This window comes from Stegostoma tigrinum, chromosome 10, assembly GCF_030684315.1.
Source record: "Stegostoma tigrinum isolate sSteTig4 chromosome 10, sSteTig4.hap1, whole genome shotgun sequence".
NCBI lineage: Eukaryota > Metazoa > Chordata > Chondrichthyes > Orectolobiformes > Stegostomatidae > Stegostoma > Stegostoma tigrinum.
The window spans coordinates 62,604,327-62,628,223 of record NC_081363.1 but is presented as its reverse complement, the minus strand read 5'-3'; the positions used below and the strand labels follow the sequence as shown (position 1 = coordinate 62,628,223).

General features: G+C 40.2%; 1 long non-coding RNA gene across 1 annotated transcript in view; it reads left to right on the top strand.

The window, feature by feature from the left end:
• The first annotated feature begins 4,247 nt into the window (after nt 1-4,247).
• The window catches only part of LOC125455942 (uncharacterized), a 65,574-nt gene continuing 45,924 nt past the window's right edge, over nt 4,248-23,897 (top strand). The window contains exons 1-2 of the long non-coding RNA XR_007248352.1: nt 4,248-4,491; nt 9,293-9,480. This is a non-coding gene — a long non-coding RNA (uncharacterized LOC125455942). The remainder of the gene's footprint in view (nt 4,492-9,292; nt 9,481-23,897) is intronic.

Here is a 23,897-nt window from a genome sequence, read left to right as displayed (position 1 = left end):
TGGTGGATCTCTCATTCAGTCAGTGGCACAAAAATGATGCACCAAATGGTTGCATTGTACGCTGTTACAATTCTGTGCTAATTATTGACATCTTCTTTGGATGTAATCTATTTCTTTTTGTTATGAATTAATAGAATTAACTGAGATTGGATAAGACTTTGTAAACATGATTGTTAACTCACAATTATCCCAAATTTACTTTGGTTAATATTGAAACCAACCAATGTTTTAAAAATCCACAAACTACTCCATGATGTTACTTGGTTCCTCTTTTGGCTCTTTGCATCGGGTTGGATCAGTCTCATACTATATTTTTTGAGTTTGTGGGCGTTTTTCACATCTGGATGCCTTTCCTACCAAAAACCACTTTCATTTACTCAGACTGCGGTCTGAGACTGAAACAGTCTGGCTTGTCTGTACCAGTGGTGGGTTATGAACTCTGGTCCTGCACTCTCTCACCCAGTCACCACAACATTGGCTCAACAAAACACAGACTAGGTGACTACTTAACAAATCAGCTCCACTCTGTCCACAAGAATGACCTCAACCTTCAAGTTGCTTGCAATTTCAATGTACCATCTTGCCTCATGCTAACATTTCTATCCTGGGTCTGCAGCAGTGTTCCAACATAACCAGTACAAGCTGAAGGAATTGCATATCATTTTCCAGTTGGACACTTTGCATTCTTTCAGGGCTTAAGATTGATTTTAACAATTTGATGGCACAAACCCTGTCCTCCTCTTTTTTAATTGCAGCATTACCCTCCAATGTCTTGATGGTATGGATTTGCTCACAACAAATCTGGCCTATTTCCTGTGATTCACTCCTATCATGAAGACCTGTTTTGCATCTGCCTCTTCTCTTTATTATTGTCAGCGCTTAATATGTCTTTTACCCCTCTTTGCCAACATGTAAAAACCATAGATTTCCAGATCCCTTTAGTTCTGAAGAAGGATTGTTACATTCAAAACATGAACTCAGTTTCTCTGAACACAGATATTGCCACAAATGTTGAGTTTCTCCAGAACTTTCAGTTTTTATTTAAGATAGAAGGTGCCTCATTTATGTCTATCAGCTGCCGAGGGCTAGAAATTTTGGAATGAATTTTGATTAATCATGACAAAAGAATCTTAAAAATTGCCATGTTATTTAGGTACTGATTGTATTACTGGGGTATTTCCATTCCTCATGACCCTACTAGTTATAATACATCAAATCTCCCAAATCAAATTCTGCCTCTAATGTTCTCGTCTGAAGTGTCACTGCTCTCTGAATTCTCTCCAAAACCTCAGCCTTGATGAAAGCCTGTCTCACTGCATTTCAAGAATTCAAATGTGCAGAAAATATGGAACTAATTGTACTACCTTCTAGGCATTTAATACGTTATCTTTCTTGTAAATTTTATCTAAGGACTCTTAATAGAACACACAAACATTCATCAGTGTTCAACTGACAGATATCCAGCTGACAAAATATTTCTAATTTTACTTCTTGAAGAAAGCAACAATATTAGTTTATTTGCAAGATAATAAAATGTGAGGCTGAACACCTCCGCTCAGTTCGCAACAAACAACTGCACCTCCCAGTCGCAAACCATTTCCACTCCCCCTCCCATTCTCTTGATGACATGTCCATCATGGGCCTCCTGCACTGCCACAATGATGCCACCCGAAGGTTGCAGGAACAGCAACTCATATTCCGCCTGGGAACCCTGCAGCCATATGGTATCAATGTGGACTTCACCAGTTTCAAAATCTCCCCTTCCCCCACTGCATCCCTAAACCAGCCCAGTTCATCCCCTCCCCCCACTGCACCACACAACCAGCCCAGCTCTTCCCCCCCACCCACTGCATCCCAAAACCAGTCCAACCTGTCTCTGCCTCCCTAACCGGTTCTTCCTCTCACCCATCCCTTCCTCCCACCCCAAGCCGCACCCCCAGCTACCTACTAACCTCATCCCACCTCCTTGACCTGTCCGTCTTCCCTGGACTGACCTATCCCCTCCCTACCTCCCCACCTACACCCTCTCCACCTATCTTCTTTACTCTCCATCTTCGGTCCGCCTCCCCCTCTCTCCCTATTTATTCCAGTTCCCTCCCCCCATCCCCCTCTCTGATGAAGGGTCTAGGCCCGAAACGTCAGCTTTTGTGCTCCTGAGATGCTGCTTGGCCTGCTGTGTTCATCCAGCCTCACATTTTATTATCTTGGAATCTCCAGCATCTGCAGTTCCCATTATCTCTGATATTAGTTTATTTGCACTTTGGTAATGTCATTTCCACAAATCCTTTCAATTTTTCTTCACCGTCTATTCATACTCCAACAATTTGCACTAGCTTTCTTCCATATTCCTTAACAGTCCCAAAGATATTAGTTTTCTGCTTTTTTTTTTCCTCTTGGTTTCCAACTTTCAACTGTGGACAATCATCCTTGGTAGTACTTCACAAAGGCAGGTAGTGAAACATAGAACTATAGCCAATCTTCTCACATTTTGCATGCAGTTATTAATAAAGATACATCTTTGTACTATCTATTTCCTATATGAAAAACCATAGTTTCAGCCTATCAAGAGTGAAACTGAAGTTAATGTCTACTAGCTCCATGCAATTAAATCCAATTGAAATTGAATGCCCCAAGTATAACCTCTTGCATATTTATGAACATCAACCACTTCCATTCTGTAAACCTAGTTCATTTCTAAAACATACACGGCTTTTTCGACATTAAATCACAAGATGCTGAAGACTGCCCAATGACACATGTATGCTTGTCAGTCTAATGTCTGAGCACTCGTGCTGGGATAAAATGTAACTGCTGAATGACAGGAAAACTGGTTATTCCCTCCATTTATGATGGTTCTTTGTGGGGCAAGAGATTAAAAATAGGATGAAGAATAGGAGAATGTTGTTCTCTCACTGAATACAGCAGCATAGAACATGTTTCTCAAGTCATGAGTTACCAATTAAACATACTTTTAGAACAAGGTCTAGTTTGCTTCAGCCTGAATTCAATAGCAAATTGTAAGTCAAGAAGACAAAGTGAGGATGATTCATGACATCAAACTTATAGTTCAGTGCTGATCAGAAGGTCATGGAGCAAAGCCACCAAGGTAATGTGAATAAGTATGATATTGGAGTTGTTTTAAAGAGACTAGTAACGGTTGGAGAGAGAATATGTGAGTATCATATAGATTATTTGCTTAAAAAAGGAGACCTGATGAAGGGAAGGGCATAAGAAATGTCCTATGTTCAAAACTCCTCTCGTAAGACTAACTGGAAGTCAGAAAGAAAGAGAAAATATTAAAGAAATAGAAGTTTTCCAATATCATGGAATTCAGCTGACGTGAGTTTAGGTCTTTGACTGAGACAAATCAATTAATGTCTTAGCCCCATGCATTAAATGGTAATCAAAGCCAAAGTTTAGATTTGACACATGCAGAAATGTCAAGAGAGCAGACACAAGTCAGTGGAAATAGAAATACCCAAACAGGAAGAGAAAGAAACCAGATAGACTAATTGAAGATATGTGAAGAGGAAGAAGAAATTGTTCAATATATTACTCCTTTCAAATGATGATGTTTTTGTTAAACACTTACTGGCATGAAGGTAAAACATTATTTTGAGATCTGAATTACTCACAATAATATCAGTCATATATATGTTTTGCTTGTGTTTACAGTAAAACCAAGTATATAACCCACCCTGATAAATTTTCAGGCATTGTTGAAATAAAAACAAAGTGCTGCAGCAACTCAGGCAGCATCTGTAGAGAAGAAACAAGTGAATTTTCCAAGTCCAAATTAACTCCAACATGACTTCTTCAAAATGTTAACTGGTTCTCTCTACACAGATGCTAACCAATATGTTTAATTTCTCAAGTGCATTTTGTTTTACTTCAGATTTCCTGCATCCGTAGTACTTTGCTTTTATTTCAGATGTTGTTGAGTTTGGTTCAGTCATACTGTACTCTAGATGTCTAAGCACATGTACATCTTAAAATACAAGTTATTTTTTAAAATGGCGAAGGAGGGAAATGTATTACAAGATCTAAGCATTTTTATTACTTACTATCTCTGTAGCCCACTCTGCCAGAGAGGTGAAAGTAAAGTTACTTCAATTTGTAGTTACCTGTGGCCGAGCATATGGTTGTCTTACTGTAGTATGTTTCTTATGTGGAAACCCACCAACTTTCTTCTCTCACATGTCTGTTCAATAATTTCATCCTTATCCTTATCCTTAGCAGGCCTAGAATTGAGAGCTCTTCCTCCTAGGAGCTGCTTTCTTGGGCTGTTTTATCTGCCTGCACATGCTTCTGCACACAAATGCTGGGAACGTGTCTATATTCAAGCCTCTTCTCTGAACTGGTGCCAGCCTCTGAGCCGATGACTGCAAGGGAATAGTCAGTTAACATTCCTGCACCACAGTGCGATCCTCTTCTTCAACTGCTCATATTGCCTGAAGATTTTGGCCTTGAAATGGAAGAGAGGAAGAAGAGGTAAAATTTAATGTCATGTGTAACCAAAAATATCTGAGTTCATTCTGAAAATGGCAATGGTTTGTCTCGTCTAATGAGATTTATAGGAAAAGGGTTTAAAATCCATGAACATATTTCCATTTCAGAGGAATAGTAAGAAAGATACCCGAGCTATGAGGAAGTTAAGAAAGTAATAGTGAAAAGACCTGGATCAACAGAGTGGTATAGAGGGAAGTGGAATGAAAGGTACTGAGACGTATGTTGGCGGTCAGGAGAGAGAAGTATTGCAATAGGCACAATGCTAAGCAGCGAGTAAAAGGATATATGAATTAGGAGGTTTACATCCCAGGCTACAACTCTTTTAAGCAATGTGAAAGTAAGACATGGGATTCTGAACATAGAACATAGAACAGTACAGCACAGAACAGGCCCTTCAGCCCACAATGTTGTGCCGACCATTGATCCTCATGGATGCACCCTCAAATTTCTGTGACCATATACATGTCCAGCAGTCTCTTAAATGACCCCAATGACCTTGCTTCCACAACTGCTGCTGGCAACGCATTCCATGCTCTCACAACTCTTGCGTAAAGAACCTGCCTCTGACATCCCCTCTATACTTTCCACCAACCAGCTTAAAACTATGACCCCTCGTGCTAGCCATTTCTGCCCTGGGAAATAGTCTCTGGCTATCAACTCTATCTATGCCTCTCATTATCTTGTATTCTGATGTGTCAATGACACAGGATCTTCTTTTAATATATTTAATTAAGCTGCATTGGGACTTAGTGGTCAAGATACAAGGAAACCAAAAAGACAATTGGAAACTTGGTGCATTGATTTGAAGGGCGGAGCTGAGAAGAAATTGTTTCTGTCCCAAATTACAAGCCTGGATATTGAGTTTCCCCGATTTGGCCTAAGAAATACTCGAAAAAAAAAACGAGAAGTATCAGGGCTTGCATCCCTCAATGTTGGTTGTTTTCATATTATTTTGTACTGCTACCATAAATATTATAATCACATACAGACAACAGCAGAGCTACAATATTTGGAAAACATGTTTCACACCTCGTTATTAAGCAAGACTATAAAAATTATGACTCATCACTGCACTATTGTCTTTTGCCTGGTTCTTAAAACTGCTTGTATAACCATAGACAGCTAGCATTAATACAATAGGTAGCGTCTAGGGAATTAATGGATGTGATATGTTATACAAAGGTATCTGTCATCTTGAACAATAAGTGCAGTGAGATATGATGTGTGTTTTTGGAAAACTGTGCTTGAATGTGACTTTAGCACTATATAGACTTGCATTTACTTTGATAAGAAATTAGTTGTTGGTTTTCTCCATCATTGTCAAGCAGCCTGCCAAAAATATTGCCTTTCATTTTCCTTGTGAGTGTAAATGCATTGAAGTTACTGGGAGTAGGCACATAACGTGCCTTTTTTTCTCCTTGTTCCTATCAAAACAACACAAGAGCACTGATGCTCCAGGGAGATTTGTATAGAATCTGACGCCTGTATCAGCTCTGAAAAAACAACCAAATTACAGTCTGAGGTGATGCAAATGATATCCTTGGTGCATCTTCCCGATCTTCCTGTGAGGCTCTTGACAGCTGATGCCTGGATTAAACAAAAAGACCAGTAACTTATGACTATTAGCTCAAAGCAATCATCTCTCATTATTTCAATTACATGGGTAAATGCATGCAATCATGTATCAAATCACAGCTCCCTTTTGAAGAGGTTCTTTTCAGCGCAGGATTCCTGCCAGAAAAAAAATGTGCAAATATTTACACTGGTCTTTCATCAAACTGCACCTTTGTTTGGCAAAAAACTTCCCCATGGCTACGATTTTGAGTGTGATTTTGCAGAGTAAAAAACAAAAGGAGGATTGGAAACAGTGAAAGGTTTCAGTGGCTCATTAGCAATCAGAAAATGAGACACCTTCTGTTACTTATTGCTACCTGAGCTGGCAGCCTGATTATGGCTGCCATTCTTGAATCACACTACCTGCAAATAGAGATGCACTGGCCAATTCAAGGCTCTTTAGGCAACTATGATTGATGACTCAGTGACTAGGAGAAAATTGCTTTTTATGAATTATTCATCAGGATATCTCTGTGCTGCTAAAGTAGCTGACAGGAAAGTTCTGACACTGTCTGGGCACAATTCACTTACAAATCACTTACAAGTAAGTGAATATTAAAAATAGCTCAGTTACAGCATACCATCATGGTATCAGGTTGGGACTTTTCTTTGCTTCATAGCAATGACAACAAGAAAATAAACTGATATCTTCCTTGATGCTACATTTAATGTTGACAAAAACTGTACAGAGCAGTTAGAATCAGTTCAATTTCTGCTGATTTACTGCGTGTCTGTGCAATAGTCATAATTTGTGACTAAACTTCAATTTCAAAAAGTTATCAAATGCTGCAAATCTTAGCACTTTTTAACATTTTAGATGTAAAGTGTATTCCATTCTAATTAATATTGTCTCAAAAATACTTGCATTTAAAAATAGTGTAATGATAGTGTTTTGAATGTCAAAAGAAAGCTCTTAAAGAGGATAAAAGTCTTCAAATGTTTTGTCCTAGGAAAACTTTTAAAGCAACAATTGCGCTATGTATATTTTTAAATGAAAAAATATCTAATATTGTATCTTTGTCGAATTTCACTTTGCATCAGTTAACATACCAAGGCTGCTTATGGTAGTCCAATAATAATAAGCTAGCCGAACTTTTATAGTGATTTTAGTCAAAGGTCAAGGGTTGTAGTAAATTAATAGCTTTTTCATCCGACTGCATGCTTATTCAGTGCTGTGAGGATGACAGACCTCCCATAACCTTGCCCTGCACAGAAGACGTATTGCAGCAATGAGCTGTTGGTCTATCAGCACTTTGGCATGTATGTTTGACACTACGTTTTTCAATGTTTCAGGCCTTGCCCTTAATGTCTGTCACTGTTTGCTATTCTGCTGATTCAAAGACTGTTTTGCTCATAGAATCACCCCTCTCCCTAGGTACATATATATTTAAATTTGTGTTTGTTACACCTCTATCAGGCTTCCTATAAGAATTGTTGCTTAAGGCTTCAGTCTGTAATTTGTTTCTTTTTGATTTCTGTCACTTTCTACAATGTGTTTCATTAAGTGTCAACATCACAGGATTTCACTAGAAGAACAATTTTACTAAAAGTGAATTTTAAGAAAAATAGATTATAGACAACATATTTGAAGACAGAAAAATTATATTTTTGAAGCTGCCATGAAGTTTTTGAAACTGAACAAACTAATTGTACATGCAAAAACATTTTATGCACTATGTGACAGGATACAGGGTTGTTATCCAGTTAAAATACTAGATAAAGTATACAGCTTGTTTGCATTTTAAGAACATTTACAAGCACTGACACAAAATTGATAAAATACTTTTTGTCATTTAGATGCCAAAATTGACACTGAATCAGGGCAACATAATTCCTTGGGGTTTTGCTGGATTTGTCCTGAAAATGGATTGTCCCGAGTAAACTGAATAAATTCCAGATTATCCCTGTCCTTCTTGTAAGGGGTCAGAACCTCCACCAACTCTTAGAATACAATGTCAGGAAACACTTTTTCACACAAAGGAACTCTCTTCTCTTGTTGAGGCAAAATTGATTGATTGAAAACTTAAAAACCGACATTCAATCATTTTAGTTGGGCAAGGTCATTAAGGTTTATTGAGTGAAACAAGGTAAAGTGGAATTAAGATGCATACCAATCATGGTCTATTTTAGTCGAGGAACAGGCTCAAGGGCCTGAGTAGCTTACTCATGTTCACATGTTCCTTTAGATGGCCAGTGAGTTGACAAGATAACCTCAGGGCCAGTGATTGTCTATTCTGGGAGTTTCACTTCTCTAACTCAGTGAGACCCAATTTATTACTGGGCATCAGCCTACTGACACGGATATATTATGCCAGCCTCCAGATAGGAACAAGTGTTACCTGCTGGTAGGGCCCAGGTGAAGAGAGGTTTAGAGTCTCCAGCAATGGTGAGGAATCTCTCTGCTGCAAGTAGACAGGCTAGATTCAAAGGTGTGCTTGTCAGTTCTATGCAGATCAAATGCTTGCCAACAGGGTCAGTGCTAAGGTCCCAAACAGGCATGATTCCAGTGTATCCATTATGAAATAATTTCAAAAAATGACTTCACCAATGTCAGCTTTGCATAGATTGTAACTACTTATCTGTCCATCTTCAAATAGAAACTACAAATTTTGGTTAACAAAACTGTATCATAATTTGAAATCCTTAACATATTTAAAGTTGAAACCTAAGTGAAAGTTTAGATGATTTTAAAGTAGCAATTTATAATAAAACAAAGTATACTTGAGTTACATTTATCTAGGTATATGCTGTATGTTAGTCAAAGAATTTTCTGTTGTAGATAATGATAGAACATGTAATTAAATAGATACTTTTTCTCGATGTCCTACAGATCAGTCCAAGATATTTACAGACAAGACATTAAAAGATCACAGCATTTAAATATATTATCAAAATATAATTCCTTAGTGCTTGTGTAGAGTTTAGGAAAATGCATTGTTTAGCTAGAGAAAAAGACATCTGACTTTCTCTAACGACATATGACTTCCTCTGTAAAAATTGATCTGTCATTCACTTAGTTTCTAAATCATGTAGTGAAAAGTAGGTACTTCTTAACATATGCCTTCACACATAATTTATACAATATAAATAATTTTAAATTAAACTTTTAACCACATTTTCTCCTAAAACATTTGTGAAGTAATTTTTTTGCCGTCCTGTTTCCCCACAGACCAACAGAATTTGTACGACGCAAACTCAAGCACAGCTTTTAGACGAGTCAAACCCAAGAGACAAGCATGAAGGAAAAGCGACTTCAACCTCTCTTTCCTTTGCATTACTCTTCTCTGCTCAGGCTCCATCGACCTGTCAGAGGCATCATTGTGATTGACTGCCCTGGCAGATGTGCTGCTATAACAGGTAACCTGATCATCTAGACCCATCTGTCTCTCAGTTCTCTTCAATTCACACATTGAAAAATATTAGAAATTGGGAGGGGTTGGACTCTTTGTTGTGCAAAAATGGAGGGGCTCTACCATTATACAAAAGATTAACCTTAGGGTGGGAGAATAGTGAGCTTAAATGGCATTTTTAAAAACAACAATATATTGTAAAATTAGTTGCATCATTTTAATAGCAAAATCTAAAATCTATATACATGAACAGAATTTGTAAATTATCGAAGTTTAGTGAGACTGAAACATATTTAAATATTTAATTAATTCTCAATAGCCCTCCCTTACAAAGAAAAATGAGAAATTAAAGTTCAGTAATTAGATTAAACATTTTGACTGCTTAAAATCAGGTTTAGTAAGACAGATGGAGTGTTCAATCATGTGGTGTCAGAATGGTTGTCTTGTTCAGCAGGAATTTTTTTTTGTTTGTCCTCCCCAGTTCCCACAGTTTGGCAAATGTTATGACATAAGCAAGTAGAATTGCTGATTTCACTGCTCAAGGATTGGCCTGAACAAGAACAGGCAGATCTAACCCAAGCATCATGTTGAAATGTTAACTAATTTACTAGTATCAGTCTTTTTGAGAATTACTTTCCACAAAAATATTTTGCTCTGCTTGTATGTGAACGTTTCCTTCCACAAATCAACACTCCTAGAATGTAGACTTGTTCTATCTATCAACAACTACTAGCCAAAGACGATATAATCTCAAAGATGTCAGTGCATCGCACTCCTCCATTCTAAGTGTCAATGAAGAACACTGCAGATATGTTTCCAATGTATTTTGGCAGAGCACTGACTCACAGTTACTATGGTAAAACAACATGCTGTGGACAGACATAAAACGTGAAGAATCTGGTAAAACAAATGTCAGCAAACACACAAAATGGCAAATAACTAACTGTGTGCACATTTCAAAGTGGTCAGTTATTCCAGTCAGCAAAAGACAATCTGTCTTTTTTTTAAAAGAAACTGCAGTTTAAAAGTAAGAATATTTGTAGAGTGTAATAGAATATATTACAATTTGTTAAATATAGACAACAGATTGGAACGTTTGAGCTAAAAGAAATTTGATACATATTGATATAACTTTTAAAATTCAAGCAAATGATCTCCTTTATCACAGGAGAAATAACAAAATAATGTATACGATTGATGGTTTTATTATTATACCAGGTTAGTCATCACATTGTAAAGTTGCAATTATTAAGCTCCAAATCTATAACACGAGGTATCTTACCTTTATTTTGAACCAAACCATGGCAGTTGACCAGCTTTATTAACAGTTTTGTAATTTATATATAAATATGCACTTTTTTTCAAAACTTCCATCAATGGCCTTATTCTAATGGTTTTAATGTTGTTACAATACGGAGGACAGGATCAGTGTTTGTCAAGTGTGCTAATGTGATTCTTGTAGCTGAGCGAAGAGCTAGTGTGTAATTTGCACTTAAGCAGATGACAGCTGTTGAGGAAAATTTGAGAAAGATTGCTAGTGAAAAGCACCTTGCACCTTCACTGATTATAGTTCATCTGATAGCATCCAAGAAGCAATGTCCAGTGGTGCTGTAATAAAGATCTTAAAATACCTTGATGAACTTATATTGGACTGAAAGGAACTGGAATCTGAATGAAAAGCTGCACGTGGCAGGATGACATTGTGGGCTTGTGTGACAGAGCAAAACGAATTCCTTTTTATTTTTATCTTTCTTAAGCTCAATTTTTTGATGAAGCTCCACTAAATTGCTACAACATTAACAAGTGCCCCATCTAGTGGCTTTAACGACAATTACAGTTAAAATACTCAAAAAGCATTAGAATTCATCAACACTTTACTCATAATTATATGCATCCAGTCTTGGCAATGAAGAATTCGTTCTCTGCTCTATTTAATTAATTTAGCTTTGTAGGCAAATGTAGCAAAAATGCCTTTATGCTTTTTCTTTTCCTTTTCTATCCTTTTCAGAGTTCTTTAACCGAATATTTTGATCCCAATCCAAACTAAAGTTATCCATTTGGGAAGCATGTACTATGATACATGACTAATCCAACTAATTTTTTTCTCCTTTTTTAATATGCCTAATTTGTATTTTGGATAATGAATATGCACAGCTAGTAATTTTTCCCCTGTGAGCTGTTTTTTTAATCTCATAATATTTTCCGACATTTTGCAATTATAACAAAAAGGCTGATCTGAATAATGAGCTAAACAAGATCACTGAAAATCAGTAAGTGACTTGTCTTCTGCTGAAACTCTCACTCTTTTTCAACTTCTGTATCTTATTTGAAGTTGAGTTGTGCTGAGTTGCTGACATCTCCATCACAAAGATAATCAATTCTATCTCCGTTATATCATTTCACTCGACCCCACCTGCCACTGTATCTCTTAGGCCTTTATTACCTGCAGAGTCAATTGCTTCATTGCTGTCCTGACAGACCCCTATTCTTTGTCCCCCATCAGGGCATCTAAATGTCTGCTCGCTGTATCTAAGCATGGACAAAATCCTGCTTGCTGTTTGCCCATCACACATTTCAGCGGATGTCTACATTAAATTCTAATACTCCTACATCACATTTTATTTAACACTTCCTTCAGTTTGAGCTCTCCCTGGCTTGATACACCCCTTTCAGTGCTTGACCCTATCCACTTGTCCACTCCTACCCCAACGTTACCATTAAACCTGCTGATAAGGGGTGGGAGGGCACAGTGGTAGTATGGCATACTGACCTCTACGTTGCTGAGGCTAGACGTCAACTCTCTGATATTTCCTGCTATGTTTCCCTTGATTATAACCTCACCCCGATCGCCTAATCATCATTTCCCAGACCATCAATAACCTCATCATCACAGGAGACATCCTGTCCACAGCCTCCAAACTGATAGCTCCCCAACCCTGCACCATCCATTTCTATCTCCCCAAAATCCACAAACCTATCTGCCCCTTTTCACCCATTGTCTCTGCCTGCTCCTGCCCCACCAACCTCACCACCTATGTTGACTCCATTGCTCTCCCCCCCAGTCCAGGAACTCCCCACCTACGTTTGGGACATTACCCACACCCTCCACTTCCTTAAAAATTTCAAATCCCTGGCCTCTAACACCTTATCTTTGCCATGGCTATTGAGTCTCTCTACAGCTGTATGCCCCATAAGAAATGCTTCCATTTATTACTCGAACCTGAGTGAAACAAATGATCGAAACATGTCCCCTCAGTAACACACTCATCCACTTGATGGAACTTGTTCTCGTCCTCAAAAATTTTTCTTTTGACTCTTCCGACTCCCTACAAACCCAAGGGGCAACTTTGGGCATCGACGTGGGTCTGAGCTAAGCCTGCCTCTTGGTAGGATACATGGAACAGTCCCTCTTCTGCAGTTATACCAACACTATCCGTCACCTCTTCCTCCATTACATCTATGACTGTATTGGCGATGCCTTGCACTCCTGTGAGGAGCTCAAACAGTTCATCCACTTCACCAACACTTTCCACCCCAATCTCAAATTCCCCTGGAACATATCCAACACCTCCCTCCCCTTCCTTAACATCTACCCCTCCATCTCTGCCAATTGACTCATCACCAACATCTATTTTAAACCCACCAACTCCCAGAGCTAACTGGGCTACATATCCTCTCACCCACCCTCTTGCAAAAATGTGATCCCTTACTTGCAACTCCTCCGCTTCCACTGCATCTGCCCCCAGGATGAAGCGTCCCATTCCTGGACATCCCTGAAGTCCTCCTACTTCAAGGACCGTAACTTACGCTCTCTGTAATTCATACTGTCCTCACCCACATCTCCTGCACTTCTGCCCTCAAGTCCCCTCTCCCAAACAACAGGTATAGAGTCCCCCTGCTCCTCACATACCATCCCACCAACCTCCAAATCCAATGCATCATCCTCTGCTACATTCACCACCTGCGGTCAGACCCCACCACCAAAGAAACATCACCCTCCCCACCCCTACCTGTTTTTCATCTGGACTGCTCTCTCCGTGATTCCCTCATCTACTCTACACCCCGACCAATCCCACCACACCCGGCACCTTACCCTGCAAACATAGGAGGTGCTACACCTGCCTCTACACCTCCCCTCTCATCTCCATCCAAGGCCAAAAACAATCTTTCCATATCTGAAGGGATTCACCTGTATGTTTTCCAACCTAGCCTACTGCATCTGTTGTTCCTGATGTGTTCTCCTCTGCATCGGAGACACCAAGTGCAGAGTTGGTGGCTGATTTTTGGAGCATCTGTGCTCTCTGCATGCTCCAATCAATACCACCTTCCAGTTGCCTGCCATTTTGACTCCCCTCCCACTCTCTTGGCAACATGTCCATCCTGGGCTTCCTCCAATGTCGCAATGAGTCCACATGAAAATTGGAGGAACAACATCTTATACTCCACTTCAGAAGCTTACAGCCCAATGGCCTCAACATAAAATTCACTAGCTTCAAAATTTCCCCAGCTCCGGTCTCATCCTATGTCCAGCCCTCCCTCTCATCCCTGCCTATTGACCTGATGCAGTTGCCCATCTTCCTTCTCACCAATCCACGCTATCCTTCCCATTGGCCAATGTCCACAACCTGCAACTACCTATCACCACCCCACTTACCTTTGCCCAGCCCTACCCACTCCCATCAATTTCTGAACTTCCTTTTCCCTCCCCAGTCCTGATGAAGGGTGCTGACCCAAAATGTTGACTTTCCTTCTCCCATAATGCTGCCTGCCTTACTGCTTTTCCTCCAGCTCCACACTGTATCAACTCTGACTTACAGCATCTGCAGTTCTTGCTATCTGCCACTCCCAGAACGGTCTGTTTCTCTGACTCTAGCCTTTTGTACATTGCTCCTTTTGTTTCATCCCAAGAGGCCATGCCCCTTGCTATATGGGGGTCTGTGTTTTCTAATTCCTTAAACTGTATTCTGAAAATCAGTACTGTCAGCAAGCTGTGCGTTCTGATTGTGTACAACTGGTGACTTGTGACTAGAGTAGTTCACCGCAACCAACCTTCCATTCTAAGGGTCTATCTGTTAGCAGAGGTAGAAGACAGACCAGTGGATAGTACAACATGAAGGACCACTTGCCTGACATAATGGGTTCTGCTTTATTGCATGTTAGTGATAGGGACAGTTAGCATTAACTGGTTAGACAGAATTACAACTATCATGAGCCAGGTATGTTACATTTGTCTCAATTAGAACCTTATGCAGGTCTAATTTAGTTCCGTACTGAAAGACCATGTAACAGCATCAGGTTGGATGGAGCTCACTACAGCTCAACATTAATTCTTCCTGAACCAATTCCTTAATCAGTATCTCCACCTAAATTATTTTCCTCTCAGTTAACATCATACATTCAAGTACGTATATTATACATTCAAGCACATGTAATAACTTTTATATTTATCACTATCCTATCTCCACTGAAATCTCAGAAATAGGTGATCAGGAGATTGTAAAGTTTTTCCAGAATGTATATTCCTCTGACTTCGAAGATTGGCAGGTCTTTGGTTTAAAACCATGGTTCTGATTGGTTGCAAAGCATTTGTCAGCCGTAGGATTTCTGATGTCCTTTGCAGAGGCTCTTGTTTCTGGTGAATGTGATAGTTGGTCCACAAATTTAATCTGGAGGATTTTCGACATTGAGTTTCCTTGCCAGGTGAACTTTTCCATTGTAACTCAGGTAGAAACTCTATAACTTGCTTTTTGGAGCTTTTAATCTCATGAATGCCCACCATGGAAGATAGCTGTCTGTTGAAGCAAGTACTTTCTTTCTTGCTGTATCTTGGATTTCTACACCAGGAAATTGTTTTTGTTTTGAACAGCAGTTCTCTTTTTTTTTGTGCTATTCTGTATCTTCAAACCAGAAATACACATTTCCTGAGTATGTGAACATTGTTCTGACTTGCTTGGAGTTGCACATAGCTCAGCTCCATGTTGTTCAAGCAAATCTCAATCTGCGGATACATCTATTTTATAGTGTATCAGATCTTTACTTCAGCTTGTTAATTAAGCTGCATTTCACGTGATTAGTCTTTTTCAAATCCTCAGACATGTTACCGAAGAATTTTGCATCGCTTGTCACCATCCTTGTCCCTGCCATGATCCTTAATGCAGAAGTATCAACAAATCACAGTGTTCTTAACTGAGGATAGGAACGGAAAACATTTCTCTCCATCCTGCAAGCCTGTGGTCTCCTTCCTGTTAATGTATTAAACAATCCTCTTATGCCAATGTAGATAATCTCATACAATATTTTGCCCCATGAGTTGTGGAAACCCAATAAAATCTTCCATCAATTGAAACTTGACAGGTAAGTCACCAAATATTTGCTCTGAAACAGTTTTGTCTCAGTTTTTCTGCTGCTACAATGATGCTGGGGCCGAGACAAAAATATAGATTCAAAAGTGAGGAGTGTTGATTGCGAACCACATGCACATATTCTATTCTTGTATGCTATTTGAGTTGCTCTGTTACTTGCAGCAGATCTTCAATATTTGTAGTTATTCCACCTGGGCCATATAATTTAATCTTTGCAGGCTGTAACCTCAGCTGTGGTATCTGATCTAACAAGATAGTGATATATCTGCTTTTATCAAATGAAAAAATGAACAAAATGTCCATTGACATTTGTGAAACTATAGTTTGTCAAATCACTATTTATGTTTGTTCTAGGAATGCCTTTGCATCCTTTCTAATGGAGATATATTGATTAATGCAGGTACCTTTTCCCAACAGAGGTGGACAACCACATTAACCCCTTTGTAAGAGTAAACATTGACTTTATCCTGCTCTGAGATTGTGTCCAAATACTGCACATCTCCTGGAAGTGATCTACAATCTTTTAGATGTAGGTTTTTTTTTACCATAACTGGGCCTGTGAAGTTTTAATGCTCAATGGTTCTAAAACCACATTTTGTACATGGCAAATTAAAACTGAAAGAACTGCAGATGCTGTAAATCAGAAACAGAAATAGAGATTGCTGGAAAAGCTCAGCAGGTCTGACTGCATCTGAGAAGAGAAATCAGAGTTAACGTTTTGGGTCTGGTGACCCTTTTTCTGAGGAAGAGTCATCAGACCCAAAATGTTAACTCTGATTTTTCTTTGTAGATGCTGCCAGACCTGCTGAACTTTTCCAACAATCTCTATTTTTGCTTTCATACATGCTGTCTGTCTTGCTCCCTGTTTTAGCGAGTCATGTGCCTCTTTAGAGTATCTGCAGCTGTACCTTTGTGAATAAATTAAGTCGATTTTCTGAGGTAGGGTGTTTCTCTGATAACCTGACTCAGAGTCCTTCTCACTTCTACTTCCAGCACAATTTACATTGCATTTTGCACTATCACGTCTTTCTTTGACTGTAAGAAACCTGACAAAGACTCCTCAATTATTCCAAAAGCGATTCTGTTTCATATGAAATAATAAAGTGTGGAGCTGGATGAACACAGCAGGCCAAGCAGCATCTCAGGAGCACAAAAGCTGGCATTTCGGGCCTCGACCCTTCATCAGAAAAGTGGGATGGGGAGACGGTTCTGAAATAAATAGAGAGAGGGAGGAAGCGGACCAAAGATGGGGAGAGGAGACAGACAGAGAATTGCCCGGGAGGAAACTGGGGTGCTGTTCTTCCAGTTTTGTGCCGAGCTTTGCAAGCCTGAGACAGAGATCAGGGAACAGGTCATGTGTTGAAGTGACAGGCAGAAGTTTAGGGTCAAAAATCTCCCTCAAAGTTGCCACTCAAGTGGTTAAGGTTGTTAGGAAAGGATATGGTGTTTTGGCTTTCGTTAACAGGAGGATCAAGTTTAAGAGCCGCGAGGTTATGCTGCAGCTCTACAAAATCCTGGTGAGACCACACTTGGAATATTGTGTCCAGTTCTGGTCGCCCTATTATAGGAAAGATGTAGAGATTTTGGAGAGGGTGCAAAGGAGGTTTACCAGGATGATGCCTGGGCTGGAGGGCTTGTCTCACGAGAAGAGGTTGACTGAGCTCGGACCTTCTCTCTGGAGAGAAGGAGGAAGAGAGGTGACCTGATCGAGGTGTACAAGGTAATGAGGGGCATGGATAGAGTCCAGAGCCAGAGACTTTTCCCCAGGGCAGGATTGGCTGCCACGAGGGGTCATAGTTTTAAGGTGTTAGGAGGAAGGTATAGAGGAGACGTCAGAGGGAGGTTCTTCATGAGTGCATGGAATAGTTTACCAGTGGTAGTCGTGGAAGCGGAGTCATCAGTGACATTTAAGCGACTGCTGGACATGCACATGGACAGCAGTGAATTGAGGGGAATGTAGGTTAGGTTATTTTATTTTAGGATTAGGATTATTCCACGGCACAACATCATGGGCTGAAGGGCCTGTACTGTGCTGTACTTTTCTATGTTCTGTGTTCTATGTTCTACAAGTTAAAGGGGTGGGGATGGAGCCTGTAGAGGTGAGTGTAGGTGGGGAGGTAGGGAGGGAATAAGTCAGTCTGGGGAGGATGGACAGGTCAACGGGGCGGGATGAGGTTAGTAGGAAGGAAATGGGGGTGTGACTTGAGGTGGGAGGAGTGGATAGGTGAGAGGAAGAACAGGTTAGGGATGCGGGGCGAGCTGGGCTGGTTTTGGGATGCAGTGGGGGGAGGGGAGATTTTGAAGCTTGTAAAATGCACATTGATACCATTGGGCTGCAGGGTGCTCAAGCGGAATATGAGTTGCTGTTCCTGCAACCTTTGGGTGACATCGTTGTGGCACTGTAGGAGGCACAGGATGGACATGTCATCTAAGGAATGGGAGGGGGAGTTGAAATGATTCGCGACTAGGAGGTGTAGTTGTTTATTGTTAACTGAACGTAGGTGTTCTGCAAAGCAGTCCCCAAGCTTCTGCTTGGTTTCCCCAATGTAGAGGAAGCCACACCGGGTACAGCAGATGCAGTATACCACATTGGCAGATGTGCAGGTGAACCTCTGCTTAATGTGGAAAGTCATTTTGGGGCCTGGAATGGGGGTGAGGGAGGAGGTGTGGAGGCAAGTGTAACACTTCCTGTGGTTGCAGGGGAAAGTGCCAGGTGTGGTGGGGTTGGAGGGGAGTCACGGAGAGAGTGGTCTCTCCAGAAGGCAGACAACGTTGGGGGTGGAAAAATGTCTTCGGTGGTGGGGTCGGATTGTCGATGGCAGAAGTGTCGGAGGAAGTGAAGGTTGGTGGGGTGGTATGTGAGGGCGAGGAGCATTCTCTTTTGGTGGTTATTGCGGGGACGGGGTGTGAGGGATGTGTTGCAGGAAATGTGGCAGACACGGTCGAGGGCGTTCTTGGCCACTGCAGGGGTCGGTGGGGGGGCGTGCGGAGTTGCAGTCCTTGAAGTACGAGGACATCTGAGATGTATTGAAGTGGAATGCCTCATCCTGGGAGCAGATGTGGTGGAGTCAAAGGAATTGGGAATAGGGGATGGAATTTTTGCAGGAAGTTGGGTGGGAGGAGGTGTATTCTAGGTAGCTGTGGGAGTCAATGGGCTTGAAATGGATATCAGTTTCTAGGTGGTTGCCTGACGTGGAGACAGAGAGGTCCAGGAAGGTGAGGGTTTGCTTCAGGACATGATCGAGCAGTTTCAAGGCCGAAGAGATTACAAGAGAGTTTCAGTGGGAGAGACATCCCTTGAGGTTTGTCTGGAGGGTAACTTCTTCAGGTTAGGCATCCCTGGAAGAGGCTTCACAGTGAGGTTAAAATTGTATCAGAGATAATTTCATATGAATTTTGATTTCAAATATTGATGATGTTAGTTTTCTGCTTTCTAAATGGTTGATCATGAAAATATCTATGAATCCATTTGAAGCTGAACTCTTCTGTTATATTTTGCTCATCCAATAACTTATTTTGTTCTCAAAACAATCATTGAAGGTTTTTTGAGCTTTCTCAAAAGTATAGTACTTTCTTTGATATTTTGGTGATTTATAATGCCATCTGCCAAAGGACCCAATGATGTATTAATTTGTTCAGCCTCAAAATTGGTGTTTAATTTTGAAGAAATTCTGTATCTTAAGAATAGTCTTTTAAATAGAACACAGCACAGGAAATATTGGAACTTTTTTCTGCAATAAACCTAGTTAGGAATATTATTTCTCCTTCCATTCCTTTTTAACCTGTTCATCTATGTTTGTATTGCAAAGCTGTTTCAATTTTGTAGCATCACAAACTTGTTTATAATCTAGTGCCTTTCAGTTTTTATTCTTGTACCAAATAAATGGTGTTTAAATTCTGATCTTTTAAAGCTTCTTTGAACTTTTAAACTTATCTGCCAATATAATATGAAATTCTTCAAATGAAGTTTCAACATTAATTAATTAGCAAAACTGCATTGTGTTATTTATTTCAACTTTCAAATTCAGCTAAATACCAATACTGTATTCCTATGCTGTTTATTTGAGTTTTTCACACCTTTTTAAAAATAGGAATGGTGGCTCCTGCTGGTGGTGGTTGGGAGGGGTGGGATGGGGTGTGGGGCTGGTCGGTGGGGAAGAGGGCAAAGGCTTCTAATTTTTTTAATAGCCTAAATGAAGGCTTTCTGCTGCTTGCCTGGTAGGCTACCCGGCCGCTCTCGTTCTCAAACACAAGGTACATTCCCATGCATTGCTTTTAAAATAAAGTCTTTGTCTGCAGCCATAATTTCCCTGCCAAAATCAGAATTTAAATTCTAAGTGTCCTGATCTTTTAAAAAATGTACAAATGTTTTTCTTTTTCCATTGGACTCTTTCTTAAAATCTTATAAATTTTGTCTCTTATGACCTTGAGTGCCCTATTTAATGTTGCAGCCCTGTATGAATTATTTTTTCTTACCCTAACTCTGTACTTTTCAGTTGTTGTGCTCTTCCTCGATCCTATTTGCATTGATGGCGATGTCCATTTTGAGAGATGAGAATTCTCTTTCTCTCTCTCTCTCTCTCTCTCTCTCTCTCTCTCGTGTGCACACACATACACACACACACACGCATGCACACATGAGCACACACAGACGTACATTTCCTTCCTTCCCTAGTCTTTATATTCCCCACTTTCTATCAGAAATCTCAAACTCTGGAGCCTTCAATTGCTCCCAAAGAACCTCCCTCTCAAAGGTCTGGACCCCCAATGTGGCTGGATTTCACACCGTGTTTTCCCTGATTCTCTTGCCAGTTCTGAGATGAAGAGCATCTTCTGGTGTGCTGTTTTCACCCTGCTTTTCCCACCACTGCTGTTGGCTTTCGATTCTCAAATTTTAGCTGGTGACTGACCATATCTTCTTAAAGAAGTTATGATTTTAAAGTGAAAAATTCACTTGTTTTCCAAATGTTTTGTTTTCCAGCTCATATGGAATTCAAATCCCGACTGCTGCTCACCATGTTGCATTGTCAGATCCCAGTATTGTTGGCAGGTTGTATTTTCTTGTTACCGACCACTGGTGTCTTAGGAATGATGTACTTCACTGTCACTAATCTCCTTTCCATGATGACACTAAGGGCTTGACTAACTACCAGTTGTAAAGGATAGAGACTACAGACTTTGTGCAAGAAGGCATAAAACTCACCAAAAATTGGGTGTGTCAATTTTGAGAGTTTCATAGAGGGTTTCACTTTGTGAGCTCTAGCAAGTTATCACAGTGAGCAAGGTATTTCTGCTTCTCATCTCATTATGTATGTTACACATCGTAATAGTATGCTTAACAATGATGGAAGTATATTCTGTTACAAGGACCTGCCCAGGTTCCTGATGCAGACACCATATTTAAAATCCAAATATGCACCAGATCAAATGCAGCTAGCTAGATGTAAACATTCACACTGCACAAAGCATGAGGAATGAAATAAAAGAATCCTGCCTGCACCTACATGCACACTGACACTACTTTGAAATGACAAACTCACATCTGTAAATGTATTGCTACCTTACACCATCACCTGTCTGATCAACTGTCATTTTAACTGCAGCTATAAGAATCACACTACACAGGCAGCCTGTCCCTAACACTCAGCATTACGTAACATCTTGCTGTGGTTCAATGTGGGAACATGACATCCTGGAAAGCATTCAGTCAGTTGAAAACATTAATTTTCTTTGGGCAACAGAAAAATGAAGGTGAATAGAAAATGTTCACACACACACGAAGGTATGGGGTGAATTTGTATTTGCAGATACATTCTATTTTGTTCAAAAAACACACAATTTAGAGACAGTCTGTTAATGTGGCATTTCATAAATTCGTACTGTAGAAATAAAATCAATCTGACTCCTAACTAGAACACAAACAGATTCGAAACAAGGTTCACATCTAACATGCATTGTCTGACCTAAAATGTCACCCCTTCTTTGCATGGATAAAACATTTAGTTCTCTCAGGACCATGACTTCAAAGGAATTAAGAGATTTATGTATATATAAATCAATTAAAACCTTCTAACTGATTAAATATTTAGCAGCACCTTAAGTTTGTTTAAAACATCCTCATCAACGGTGTGATCCTTTGACCTTTACTTAAAAATTTTGTGTCTGATACTACATCTCTCACTCACATGAAGAAGTAGTGAGGGTCTGAAAGCTTGTGTTTACAAATAAACCTGTTGGACTATAACCTGGTGTTGTGTGATTTCAAGCCTTTTGGGAACAAACAGAAGCTTCTTGTCTTTTGAACAATGACAATTTTACCATAAATGAAGAATGAGTTTATCCAATTCAGATCTATTGGAGCTGGATGCCAGTTACCTCTTATCTGGCTTGTGGTGTCTGATAGCAGACTGCTCGAGCATGCTGAGGGTAATATTCTTCCTGTTTGATGCCCTCATTTCCTCCTTGAAAGACTGTTGCCTGTCTCTCAGCCTTTCTTTGCCTGTTCCACTTATCCAGAACACAGCATTCAAGGACTGTGCAGACTCTATCTGGAGTGAACTGCAAGATCCCACGTGGACAGATCCAAGCATCAGAACCTTGCCTTCAGTAGGCCTATCATTTGCTTCACCATGGACCTGGTTAAAGAATAGTCTACATTGTATCTACTCTCAGTCTCAGTCAGTGGTTGCACCACAGCCTAAGGGATGATGAAACCTGTTGTGGCTGGATCCATCAGTCATTGTTCTAATGGCCCCATGTGGGGAATAGCAGAAGCAGAACAGATGCTTAGTAATGTGAGCAGTCAGTACTCACATCACACACAAATGGCTGTTTAGCATAATCCTCAATACAATGGGACATGGAGGACTTGAATAAGGAGGGTCATCAAAAGCCGGTAATGTTGAAATAATGGACCTCAAAGTTTTGGCCAAGATCTGTAGCTCGGATTGTGGATGAGGTTGGTGACTTGTTTGCCGAGCTGGCTTGTTCTCTATCAGACATTTCATCACCATGCTAGGTGACATCATCAGTGGATCCTCCAATGAAGCGATGTTATTCTACTCCGCTTGGAATTTATACTGTCCGGTCCATTACAGTGAATAGTGTCATTTCCGGTTTTGATCTGTACGCGTTTGTACACAGGATCCAATTCTATGTGTTTGTTGATTGCATTATGGGTGGAGGACCATGCCTCTAGGAATTCCTATGTGTGTGTAGTAACCATTGTAGCGCAAGCCAAACATGGACACGCATGGGAATTCCTAGAGGCATGGTCCTCCACCCATAATGCAATTAACAAACACATAGAATTGGACCCCGCATACAAATCCATACAGATCAAAACCGGAAATGTCATTACTCACCAAAACAGACTGGACAGTATAAATCCCAAGCGGAGTAGAATAATGATGCTTCATCGGAGACCCCACAGATGATGTCACCTGACATGGTGACGAAACGTCTGAGCAAAAACAAGCCAGCTAGGTGAGCAAGTCAACAACCTCATAGTGGGCCTTATTCTGATCAATGCAGTATGAGTCATGATATGCAAACGCTGTAGGATTGTAAGTGCAGTAGGATCACTGAAATCTTGTCTCCTGCCTCCCCTGTACAGCTTCTCATAGGAACATGATATCAGATAACTACAGTTCAATGTGAGGGGACATCAGTTGCTTGTTCTCATGCAGCCTTTGAGGTTTTAGATTGTCTTTGTAAATTGTGACCCACAGATGACCTTCTAAGATCACATGCGATTACTTTCCACCTCAAAGAGATGACTCTGTACTCTATGTTTACCCCATCAGTTTCAAGCTCTCTCATTCCCATTTTTATTAACCTATAATCAAGTCATTACAGTCACAGAGTAATACAGCATGGAAACAGGCCCTTCAACCTAATCTGGTCCATGCTGACCACGGTGCCCACTCAGGTAGTTCCAATTGCCCACATTTGGTCCATATCGCTCCACACTCATCTCAACCATGTACCTATCCAAATGTTTTTTAATTGTTGCAATTGTACCTGCTGAACTACTTTCCCTAGAAGACCATTCTAACTACGC